Source organism: Panicum virgatum, chromosome 8K (genome assembly GCF_016808335.1).
Source record: "Panicum virgatum strain AP13 chromosome 8K, P.virgatum_v5, whole genome shotgun sequence".
Lineage (NCBI taxonomy): Eukaryota > Viridiplantae > Streptophyta > Magnoliopsida > Poales > Poaceae > Panicum > Panicum virgatum.
In genome coordinates, this window is record NC_053143.1 from 5,943,792 (window position 1) to 5,957,382 (window position 13,591).

A 13,591-nucleotide genomic window follows, 5' to 3' on the forward strand; every position below is an offset into this window, starting at 1 on the left:
GACCCAGGTTGCAGCGCGGAAGCGAAGGCGAGAAAAACACCTCAAAGTGCAGCGCACCAGACACAGACCGGTCTGACTGCTAGTACAGACCGGTCAGACCGGTCAGACTGGAATTCAAAACCCCAGACCGGTCAGACCGGTTACTGAGACCGGTCAGACCGGTCGCACCCCGACAGCCCGCGAACAAAACTCTAAATCGCGAATCTCGAGCAAACGAAGTCCAAATCTCACCAAACTTGGAGGAAAGCTTCGTAACTACCCCATGAACATATCCCCAAAAGATCTCTCCCAAGGGATCAACAGATCGTGAGAAATCGAGGGAGAATCGAAGAGTATTGGGGTTTTCTCAAGAACACGAAATCGCCAATTCGTGAGAACTCATGATTTCAGGGGGTGTAGCACTAGGCTAGATGCATAAGAATTATTGCAAAGAGTTCATCAAACCACGGAGACAAGGATTGTTCTCCTCCAAACAAGAATCGCACCAAAAGAGGAGAATTGAATCCAAAACGCAAAGGAGAAATGGAGGACGAGATGCTCAGCACACACAAGTGAATCTCAACCAAATTTCATTCATTAAATCATGAGGAATTCACCTATACAACAGCTAGAGCCATCCGCCCATCATCCACCCTCTAAATCGAAGAGACTAGCTATAATCTAGACCCTCTTTACGTTGGAGACCTTAGCCCTAACCTGAGCAGGAGGAAGGGGAAAGGAAAAACCGAAAAGGACTCAAGAGACTCAACCCTCCACCTGGACAAAAGAGGGGGCTTTTATACCCAGCTGCTGCGGCCGGACCGGTCAGACCGGTCGGGTGGACCGGTCAGACCGGTCGGGTCTGCAGCAGCCAGCTGTACAGACTCGATCGACGGTGGAGCTTCTTTCTTCGACCCGAAGTCTTTGATGTGATGCCGCCACGTCGACGAAGTACCGGTCCGCGGTTTTGGAGGGTCCGCGAAACCCGGGTAGGTGGCCGGTTTTGTGAAAACCACAAAAACTCCTCGCGCGGGAAGATTCCCGCCTCCATGCCGTGGCCCTAGATGCCGTTCCTGCCTCAGCCTTCTGACGGCCCTAGATGCCGTCCGACGCCCGTCACCTCCTCACCCGCAGCGAGACCCTAGACGCCGTCGACGCCCGTCGCCTCCGTCAGTCCCGAGACCGACGCCCGTGCCTCCACGACTTGGCGTCTTCAACCACCGTCCGCCGCCTTGGTTTTGTGGCGCAAAACAAGAAACCCGCCTTCCGTCGCCGCTTGCGCCTTCGATCCAGGAGTGGACGCCACAGCTGCCACCCGGCCTGAACTCCTCCACGGCAGTTCACCGTCGACCCTCGACGCCCGTGTACCTGCAATCCAAAGACCAAACAAGCGATCATACCTCACGGTTGACAATTCACTCATCACAGGCAGGATAGAGTACTCAACATTCCTCACACGCGACGTCAGTAGTCGACTTTCAACTTTGCTGATATCGATCGACTTATTTTGGCCTTGTTTAGTTCGTAAATTTTTTTAAGTTTTGACACTGTAGCATATTCGTTGTTATTTGACAATTAATGTTTAATTATGGACTAATTAGATTTAAAAAAATTTTCTCGTACTATTCAGTTAGACTATGCAATTAGTTTTTTTACTATATTTACTGCTCCATGCATATGTCCAAAAATTCGATGTGATGGGTGCGGTAGAAAATTAGTTATGAAAGACTAGAGAAAACTAGAGACAAGTTGAAGTTTCTACACCAAGTAGACCTACACGCTAGCTAGCTCAAAAGTCAATGCATCCTCGCTGTTTGCCTCGATGGTTGGGGATCGGCCTTTGAGCAAACCACTTGCCCATCCGGGACAAGCAAATAGAGGATAACAAAAGGTCACTGTTTCACTGACATGCATTTGATGGGTGATTAGCTCATACATCTGGAGGTTAAGAGGCAACCAGCGTTACGAGGAGAAGTCCTTGATTGGACCCGGCTGGTGGATAGCATCAGTCGGACTCTGTAAGAAAAAAGCGCTTTGATAGCATCAGTCTGACTCTGTAAGAAAAAAAAAAGCTAGCTTCTTAATTTGTCCCCTTCCGTTCTTGAACGGCAAACCGTTTGGTTCCCTCATATATACGGACCTCGCTTATTTTGAGGAAGCGTGCGCGCTGCGATAAGCCTCCATGCCATGCGTTGCCGTCGCCGCATTTTGCGTGATGGCCGGCCTGTTTCCAGGTACGCATGCATGCACCTAGGCACAGCCCGCAAGATCAAGGGAGTGTTTAATTTGGATCCAATTGCAAATGCCCAAAGTACTAAAATTTAAGATAAGTCTATCCAAATAGAAGTGCTAATAGGATGGGCTAAACTTTAGTCAAGACTTAAAAATTCAAGCAAGCTATGAGCGCTATATGTGCTAAAGTTGACCACCACTTAACTTTATTTAGCACATCCAAACATGCCCTAAATAAGAAAGTGCACAGGAGTTTTGGCGCCGGAGCCGACGCTTGGTACGGTACCACCATATGTAACTGTAAGGGCATCGATCTAGCCATGCTACCAGATGAGTTGACTCCAACTTGCCTCCAGAACTATGGGGGTATTTCGATTCAAGAGCCGAAGGGCTTGTTTGGTGGAGATAAAGTGGAATGCTAAATTTTAGCACATATTAGCACTTATGCACATGCTAAATTTTTTTATGTCTTGGCTAAATTTTAGCTCACTCCGATCCATCAGCACTCCCATTTGGAGAGCCTAGTGCTAAAGTTTAGCATTTCCATCCATTAGCAACCCTATTAGCATTTGGATCCAAACAGAGTCTAAATTTTAGTCCATTTATTTACATACCAAATAGTAGGATTATGAGCAAATTCTCTATTTGACAATAGTAAAGTTGAGGATTTATTATTCGACACTAAAAGATTTTGACTTTACTATTTGACACTGAGTTAAACTTTCTTTCCTTATTTGATATTTCCATCCATTTCGTCAGGTAACTCAAACGAATAATAACGTGTGGATTCTCCTCTCTCTTTTCTAGACTATAAAACAACTACAATGACCTCCAAAATTCATGAAACTTTTTAAGGATATAACAAATGGAGATGAGTTCACTTTGTATGAAAACATCGTATGTAGCATTTAAGGTCTTAAAACAAAATTAACCAAAGGTGGGCTACTTTCAAAAAATATCCAAATTTTTATGGTACAAAAATACTAACCAAAAATTATGCAAAGATACCTAATATTCCTGTAGTGGGATAAATAATTTACAAATAAAACTTTATATCATAAGTTACAAAGAAAATTTGAGCTTCTTTAACAAAAGAAAATTTAAAGTTGTTTCAAAAATAATTGAAATAATTTAAAGATTCTCTAAGTAACTTATGATTGAAAACAATTTTACAAACTATTTCATGCCATAATAGGATAATTGTGTATATTTTATTAATTTTTATAAAGTAATTTAGTGTCCTAAAAATTTATATATTCTTTAAAAGTAGCCTACATTGGTGAAAATATTTTTAAGATTTTAAATGTTGCATATTTATTTTTGTGCAAAATGGTTTCATATCTATATGTTATATCGCTCAAAAAAATTTATGATTTTTGGAGATGATTTGATAGTTTTTTTAGACAAGAAAAGAGATGAGAGAGTCCACAAGTTACTGTTCACGCGAGATAACTGATGGAATTGATGGAAGTGTGAAATTGGGAATAAAAGTTCAACTCAGTGTCAAATAGGAAAGTTAAAAATTTTCAGTGTTAACACAAGGAAAGCATCAAATTTATCAATGAAAAATAATAAGGATCTCTAGGATTAAATGTGGGCTAATTGTTGTTCTAATTACACAGACGATGGCTATTTGGTCATTGGAACCTATTAGCCCTTGATTAGCTCCTATTAGTCCATGGTTAACCTCATTAGCACATCTAGGGTTAAACTTTTAGCATCCCTGTTATAGCACATCCAAACAAATTGTATAAGAGAACAAACAAAATAAAAGGCACGAGAAATGGAGAAGTTGGTTTAGTACCGTCATCTTAAGTCCAAAACTGAACCTACCTAGACGTTCACAGTAAAGCCAAACAAATGTGATATGCTCAAGAATCTCATCTCAGATCCAAAAGTCAACTGATTACCTTAAACATCAAGCTTTGGATGCCAGCAGTTCCCATCTTCCCATGCGATCCCCACATGCAACAGCGCAATTGGCGCGCACATGTATGGTTCTTGGATGCTCTCTCCATGTGTTTAGAATATCTCTACTGAACGGCAAAGCTAATTGTCATAAGAAGTCAAAAAAAAAGAGCTAGTTGTCATAAGTGTTACACGCTGCAAGCAAGGACTAGATAAATTAGAGGCCATGGTACCTCTTGCGCTCCCCCTGTAAGCCTGACGACAAGCAAAGAGCTCAAGATCCAGGAGTGCACCGGCCCCTCCACCCTGCTAGTCGAGGTGCATATAGCTCTCTCAACATCTCTCCCCTCTTTCTGATATTTTTTCCCTGACGGGAGATCACTTTTGAAACTGCGAAATGGGTATAGATAGTATCATCTGACTCAAGTTAGCTATGTCGTCCCGTGTGTGCGTACATTAGGTTCCTTGGCATGTTCCGATGCGGTCCCTTGATTATTGCTAATTAGGAAGTGTTGATATCAAGCACTTTCCCTATGCCAAATTGCTAGCCTGTTGTAGGTATAGTGATTAATTATATTATCCTTCCTTTAATATCTCTACTTTTTAGTACAGGATAAAAAATAAACATTTCAAAGTAGTTCCGACCATCTTTTTTAAATCAACGGCAAATCAGATATGATATTTGTTCTCATTTTTGTACTACATACAGAAACCAAATCCTGCTATTCATGGCGGGCGTCTTGGATGCTTTGTCATCCTACGTTCAGAACATGCTTACGGAGATGGCAAGAGATGAGGTGCAAATGCTGCTCGGGGTCTCAGGAGAGATCGAAAAAATGGACATCAAGCTCAAAGACCTCAAGAATTTTCTCCGAGATGCTGACAAGCGGAGCATAGCCGACGAGAGTGTGCAAGCATGGGTACTAGAGCTTAGAGAGGCCATGTATGATGCCACCAACATCATCGACATTTGTCAGCTCAAGGCCATGGAGCAGGGTCCAAGCCATGATGTAGGGTGCTTCAACCCCGTCCTGTTCTGCATGCGGAATCCCATCCACGCCCACAAGATCGGCAGCCGCATCAAGAACCTTAACTAGAGGTTAGAAGATATCAAGAAACTTCATCAACCTCAACTTATATGAGGACCGTAGCAGGAGGGTGGCATCCTCTGGTCCTGGTAGCCGTGAGACATCTGGTGAGCTTGACGAGTCAAGTTTGGTCGGTGAGAATATTGAAGAGGACACAAGAAATTTGGAGAAGATTCTGACAACAACAGAGCTATCAAAATGTGAGAACAATGAAATTTTGGTTTTTGCTATCGTGGGAGTTGGCGGTATTGGTAAAACCACCCTGGCCAAGAAGATCTTCAATCATGACATTATCCAACAAGAATTTGCAAAGAAAATATGGTTGAGTGTGAACCATGACTTCAGTGAGACTGATCTACTAAGAAGAGCTATCATCGAAGCTGGAGGTGACCACCAATCTGTTGGAAATACGAGGGGCGCCCTTGAGCGAGCTCTTAAGAAAGTCTTGAATGGGCAAAAGACCTTATTGGTGATGGATGATGTTTGGAAGCATCAAGTATGGGAGGATGTGCTCCAAACTCCCTTGGTCAGTGCTGCCCTAGCTCATGGTAGCCATGTCCTTGTCACCACAAGGCATGACACGGTCGCAAGAGGGATGATGGCAGTAAAGCCCTACCACCATGTCCAAAAACTTCAACCCAAAGATGCATGGTTGTTGCTAAAGAAGAAGGTACGTAAGAGTGGAACTCATAAATGAAAAAAAAACCGTTGTTTTTTAGTTCACTAATCATGCATGTGCATCACACTTACCTATGTTGCTTCATAGCTGCACAGCTTAATTCTACTACCATGCATGCATGTATACATGGTCTGCACAGTGACATGCATCATGAACATATAATACTTTGAGTTAGTTTTATGATATATTAATAATGGAATAAATGAATAATTTATACAAGCATTTATAGTGTGTACTTGGGTTACTTTTCTCTTAATGGAAGAGGAAAGTTATTTATATGCAAATGTATGTGGTACTTTGTCTTATTTTTTAGTAGGACTTGGCTAAATTACAGCTAGCCGTAATTTAGCTTTCCGCTAGGGCAGGTCCATTTTAGGAAAGTCAAAACACAACACGGAATGCTGTCTCTTTTTGGCAAAAAAAAAAACTGCTATCCGCTGCACTTTTCTCTCAACTAGCGCAACTCATACGGCAACATGAATTACCAGAGCAGGACAAGGACAAAAAAGATGATGTTGACACATGCAAAATGAATCTCTGATTTAAAAAAACTATAATTTTACACCGAGCATCAAAATTAAAATCCAATTGCACACCATTGCATTTCCCTAAATAAAAAGATCAAAATAAGATCTCACTTCAATATCAATATGGTCGGATGATATTTTTCTCACACAGTTCCAAAAGCACTTTTGTTAGAAGTTGAAAGCATATTATTATAAACTCCAAAGCAATTTAGAATAAATGTACAAGCAATGTTCTTCATCCCCTCCTACTTGATTCATCAAAACTGCTTAAAACAGTATAAAACAATGAAAAATGAATTGTGAGATGCTTAAAAAAATTGCATAATGAACTATACTGTTATGGCTAGATAGAACAATATTGCTTACTGGGAACCAATATTATTGCCTCTGTATAATAGTTTTATTGAGAACCAATATTAAAATGCCTATACAAGACTGAAAAAAGATATAACTAACCCAATTAAAATACTTATGAGTTTTACCAAAATGCTAGTTTATTTAGCAGAAGTTGCCTAAAACATGCATACGTTCAACTCACGCTGTCATGGCCCCTTGCGCTGCACGCTGTTGTCGTGGCTCCGTGGCCCCTCGCGGAGAGCGGAAAGTGGCGGAGAGCTCTCAGAATACAGGTTGGTTGAGGAACCAGCACAAGCGCCGGTAGATCAAAGTGCCGCCAGAGGTGCTGGTGCCGAGGGAGGGGGCACTGCATGGCGTCCTCGATCGCCTCTTCGCACATTGGCTCACGCAAGGTGGGGGCGCCTCGATGCTGCAGGGGGCACCGCCATGCCGCCACTCTCCCCAAGGTCACCACGCCTATTACGGAGGCCCAGGTCCATTTTGAGGGAATGAGAGGGGGGAGGGGGGCAGCGGCTCACCAGACGACCTCAACAGGCTTGCTGAGGAAAGAGTTGGAGAGCTGCGACGTGAGGCCGTTGCTCAGGTCGTACACGTTGAGCGTGACCTTATACCCCCTCCGACCCCCATTAACGACCACCGCCACTGCCCATCCCAGCCGCCGCCGGCCCGGCCGCGTGAGCGGGAGAGAGTGGACGAGGAGAGAACGCAGCAGCACTTGGACGCTCGGCTGGTCGGTGCTCGGCGGGGTTGGATGGTTGGACTACTGGCAGGCGGAGATCCAGAGAGAACGGGGAGGTGGAGACAGAGAATCCCCATATGAGAATTGGAAGAGAGAGATCAGAACCGGATAGAGGAAGGCCAAATGACAAAAATTAGGTGTCGTAGATAGACTTCTCTGATGGACTAGATAAAACCCGTTCTACAGATGCAATAATGTACGGCCAACCAGATTAGAGTCTTTATCTTAATGTCAAAGATTTAGATAGTTATGGTAGATTGTTTTATAATGGTAGAGGTGGATAATTGTTTTCTTAACAAAAGACGTCTCAGGGGTATGCATGTTATATCTGATTTAACTTAATGAAAAAATAAACTAGTGTAATATCTGAATTAACTTAAGGAAAACATAGATTAGTGTAGAATAGGCCATGCCAAAAAAGGAAATTAGAATAAAATTTGATAAAATCTTCATCTCGACCGCATCCGTCTCAGAAATAGCAACAATGTCTTGTTCCATATCTCTATTGATTCTGCTGTACAAATTTAGGGGGTTACTTCAGGCTAACAAAGTTTTTTTTAAAACAGAAAAACAAATAGATCCAGTAGATGCTATTGTTAATGATGATTAGAGGACACTGCCAAATGGATGGAGGAATGCTTATTTTTAGAATGTTTAGGATTTACTCAGGAGTATTTACGTGAAGAATCTGAAAGCAATGTATGCTACTCTATGAGAAGAAGTGCTTGGGCTTATGTCTTCTAATTATGCACGTGGTCTACAAAAGTACTTCTATGTATTTTAAAATAGGGTAAATGCCCATGAGTCATGTCTTAGCTAATTTGATACTCCCACCACCGTTGAAATATGGTGTTTAGGTCAAATAAATTTGTATTATTTTTAAAATAATCAGTTTGTCCGAAACAGTACATATTCAGAGATGGAGGTTACATTATAGTTCACTAATCTTGTAACCATACTTCAATTCTTTCCCTCGATAATAGTTCCACCTTTGAACTCATAGATTATATTTTCATCACAAAGACTTGATATTGTGAAATATGAGTGAGTGACACTATTATGTGGATGAGCTTTTTCGTAATAGTGAAATATAGTTTGCAAACATGGTATTCTGGATGGGATTTTCTGTAATATGTTTGCCATGCGTTTGTGTGGTCAAGCCACATTGTTCATTTGATAATCGTTAGCTGGTAGTTAAAAAGAAAACTGCCACCAAGTTACTCAAACATGTTGGTTATTTACTTTTGACATAATTAACTGACTCCTGTGAAATATGTTATTTTTCTCTTAGAATGGATGTCCATATTATTTTTCTACTTGTTAGTATATATACCTCTACATGCAGTCACGCGCAAGAGTCATAGACGACAAAAACTCATGTTCCATTTGTATTTATTTTGTGATGAAGGGATATCATAACACTGTTACATAAGTGGTATTTTATAAATTACTAATTGGCCCAGCGTACCCTGTAGGTAGTCGGAAATCAAAATGATGAAGCCCAGATTGAACTTCTCAAGGATATTGGAATGGAAATTATAACAAAATGTGATTGTTTACCACTTGCTGTCAAAGTAATGGGAGGTCTCCTGCGTCAAAAAACAGCAAGGCGACGGGACTGGGAAAATGTCCTAAATGACTCCATATGGTCAGTATCCCAAATGCACGAAGAGCTAAACTATGCAATATATCTTAGCTATGAAGGCTTGCATCCTTGTTTAAAGCCCTGCTTTCTGTACTACTCCCTCATCCCCAAGAGCACATGTGTATCAGTTGATGACATTGTTGGTATGTGGATTAGTGAAGGATTTGTTTGTGGAACTTCAGGTGAGTTAGAATAAATAGGAAAAGATTATTACGATGAGTTAATTCAGAGGAACCTTATTGAGCCATATGGTATGACCATTGATCAAACAATATGCAACATGCATGATGTTGTCCGCTCATTTGCTCAATATGTGGCTAGAAGTGAAGCATTAGTAGCTCAGAGTAGTGAAACTGATATTTCTGACAAACTGAATTCGCAAAAGTTTATTCGGTTATCACTCGTGACTAGAGGATCAGAATCAAATGAGGTTGAGTGGTGCACATTACAAGCACGCACATCACTGAGGACACTAATAATAGATGGGGGAATAAAACTCAAGCCTGGTGATTCACTGGTTGCTTTTTCAAATTTACGAACACTATCTGTAGAAGGTGGGGAATTTGATGCATTGGCTGAATCTCTATATCAACTCAAACACTTGAGATATTTGTCTCTAGATTGCACTAAAACATCAAAGTTGCCCGAAAGTATTGGCAAGATGAAATTATTGCAACACATTAGCCTTCTGCTCTGTGATAGACTTTCGAAACTTCCAAGCAGCATAACTAAAGCTACAGAATTTGAGATTTCTTCGACTTGATGGTACAAGTATAAAACAGATACCTAGGGGTTTCTATTGCCTAACGAACTTGAGGAAATTATATGGGTTTCCAGCACATATGGATGGTGACTGGTGTAGTTTGGAAGAACTGGGGCCTCTCTCCCACCTCATAGTACTTGATATAAGTGACTTGGAGAATGTAGCTTCTTCCTCATTTGCCACAAAGGCCAGGCTTGGTGAAAAGGTGCAACTAAGTTCTCTGACCTTAGGATGCAAAAGTAGGCTTGGAGAAGATAGCCAGTTGGTAAGAGAGGAACAATGCATCTCAGAGAGAGAGAGAGCAGCAACAAATTGAGGGGGTGTTGGATGAGCTCCGCCCTCCATGTTGCTTGGAAACCCTTGTACTAGATGGGTACTTTGGTCATCAGTTCCCAAAGTGGCTGATGTCAACAGCAGTTGCGCCCCTTGAGAGCTTGAGGAATCTAACGGTGAAAGACCTGACCTGCTGCACAGAGCTCCCTCATGGCTTGTGTCGGCTCCCTTGTCTGGAACTCCTACAGATTGTTAAGGCACCAGCCGTCAAGCATGTTGGCCTGAATTTGTACAGCCAAACCATCGTCGCCACAACCATTCGCATGCAGGGGTTTCATTTCCCAGATTGCGGGAACTGTGTTTTAGTGGAATGATTGAATGGGAGGAATGGGAGTGGGAGGAGCAAGTGAAAGCCATGCCTTTGTTGGAGGAGCTTACACTGATCATGTGTAAGTTGAGGTGCATGCCTCCTGGCCTTACCTTCCATGCAAGAGCTTTGAAGAAATTATACATATATGATGTCAAGCACATTATCTCATTGGAGAACTTTACTTCTGTTGTTCACCTCGACCTGTCTGGAAACACTGACCTGATGAGGATCAGTAATCTACCAAAACTGCAGAAGCGCATCATCGTCGAGTGCCCAAACATGAAGGTATTGGAGGATGTGCCTGCACTTCAGGAGCTCTTGTTGAAGGATTACGACATGGAAACCCTACCTGTATACATGTGGCATGTAAAGCCAAGGCATATTCAAATAGACTGCTCCTTATCATTGCTCACTTCTATAGCAGCAGGGAGATCAAGACAGTTTAGGCAAATCCATGAAGTCAAGGCATACGCAGATGATGAAGCCAAGGGCATTTCAAGGAAATGGTACGTCGTGTACACAAGAGATCCTTTCAATTATCGGACAAATATCAGCCGCTCTGCCGTCATCCAAGGTAAATTGGTAGTACGGCCACTTTGTTCATCTGATATATATGTTATTTTCAGTTCCTCTGTGTTGCTTTGCTTGGTCTGTCTGTTTTCTTCCGGCTTCCTCTAGCTACTTGATTCAATCTAACATCTGCAGCTTCCGCAGCACGCAACAGAGACCGCGACCGCAAGGTCCAGCAAACTGGAGGATTACGACATGTTTGGAAGAGAACGTGTCCCATTGAAGACGAGCGGCCGGTTGGACAACATGCACCTGCGGACAAACGTGTGCCCCTATGCCATCGCTTCAGGTTGGACAACATCTCATGCTGCTTCATCAATTTTGAGTTCACTGCGTGTGCCCTTCCATGTGATTCGTCCCATGGAATAAATGTGCATTCCTTCTCCTCAGTGATACATATTGTAATTTATTACTTGTTGTTCATCATTGCAGGTGCAATGCCTATCGTCATTTGTGTCCCTGGTTACTTGGATCATGCCTGCACTGCAGTGAAGCCTTGCGCCTTGCGTCCAAGTCCAATCAATGGATCGAAGCCGCAGGGCGTCGGGCCAGTAGATACTGTGGGACTAGATATTGGAGGCTGCAGCAACAAAAGGAAGCGTCATCAAGAGTATTGTAGCGTGAATGTCGCATCTGGCTATGCATGCTGGGTGATGTGCATCTTCAGTACTAGCAGTTGATGCACTTTTGATGCTTGCATCTTTCACGCAAGAGAACAAATAAAGACGATTGTAATGAGTCTATCCATGAACAAGAATTGCTCTGCATGCTCTTACTCTGTTTATTTCGTGGTGATTCATTTGACTTGCCCGCAGGTGAAATGTCCATCTCAACTGTTTATTGACTACATCAGTGCCTAGATCGATTGTTTTTTGCACTTGAAAAGTGGAAGAATTCCTTATGCCTGCCTGCCTTTGTCTCTGTCCTGTGTTATTGGCTTAGCTTCCTGATACGGCGAGGCAGGAGAGCGCAGGGGAGATTTCAGGAGCAGGGACGATTGAGGAAGAGAGCGAAGTGGATATCGGGGACGGGGTGAGGTCAGCTTGTGTTGGCGCCAATTCAGGGCCAACAAATGAATGTGCACGATCGAGCAGCGCGAGGAAGGGCCCAATGCAACAGCCTCCTGCGTAGGGCGTGGTCAGACCGGTCTAGGGGGACCTATCAGACCGGTTTGCCGGGGTTGACCAGCGAATCCAACGAACGCTTGCCTGGGAAGGACCCCATCAGGGCAGGCACACTTAGGGTTGTCCTAGGGTCAGCAGGCCATCTAGAACGCCTTCAGACATTGCGGAGACGAAGGAAGAACAGCAAATAAAGGGTAGGAGGAGATAGAGTTTGGAGAATACAAAAAATAATGCGAAATAAAAGAAAGTATTGTATCGATATGATTTTTTATCGACTGGATACCCTCAATCGACCGTGACCCTTTATATTTATAGGGTGGGGTGAACTTATCCTGCAAGAAATCTTGTTTACAGATCTAAATTTATAAAAAAATTCTTAATTATACTAAGACTTCTTCTGGACCGGTCGGACCTACTGGTGAGACTGGTCGGCTCTTACTAGACCAACTACAGTGCCCAGACCGGTCAGACCGCTTGGTCGACCGGTCAGACCGTTTGGTCGACCAGTCGGACCGGTTGCTACTAATTTTGACCATCAACATATGCCCCCTTGTTCTTTGGCAAAGCTTGCGTGCCAAAGAACACTTCTCTGGACAAAAATTCTTGCTTTCGCAAACATTGCAGTCTTCGTTTTTGGGTATGTGACAAGCGTGAGGAACACCACCTCGGCTGTAAGTATCTTGAATATTGCTTCGTGTCCTTTCTACCCTCCTTGATGCAACCAAAATCTTTTTTGACCAGATTATTGTTAGCAACAATCGGCCTTTGTGGTGAAGCATGATTTGGATACATATGAGGATACTGAATGTAATAGAATTGCATATGCATTCTACTATAATCTAAGAGCGTATAAAAATAAGGATGAAACTAGGGAGTAACCGACTCATAATGTGGAAGCAATATAATTATTTTGACATGGACAACAAACCTATTGCTCTTGAAGTTTCAATGATGATCTCATATTCTTGGCTTCACCTGGCTTCTTCTTCTTCTAAGTAGCTCCTTGCTTCTCATATTTGTCCAAGAGTTCCTTGAAACTCGGCCTTATCTTACTCTTAGAAGAACCTTCAGGTTAACTGGATGCACCGGTCAGACTGATCTTGGTACCGATCGGACCGGTCAGATCGCCAATGGATCCGGTCAGACTGGTCGACTTGCTATCGGCCTTCTTCCTCTTGTCTCCCCCCCTACTCGGTATACTGTTTGCATGAATTCTAATAATATATGCAATTCGTGCAGTTGTCCGGAATATCTACGTGCCTGGCTGCGTGCGTAGCTGCTTGCTCGTATATTGCATGTTGGACCAAATATTATTACATACTAGGTACTAGATCTTA

General features: G+C 42.8%; 1 pseudogene; it reads left to right on the plus strand.

Moving 5' to 3' along the window:
- The first annotated feature begins 4,847 nt into the window (after window positions 1-4,847).
- On the plus strand, window positions 4,848-12,261 carry LOC120645359 (annotated as a pseudogene).
- Window positions 12,262-13,591: the final 1,330 nt, after the last annotated feature.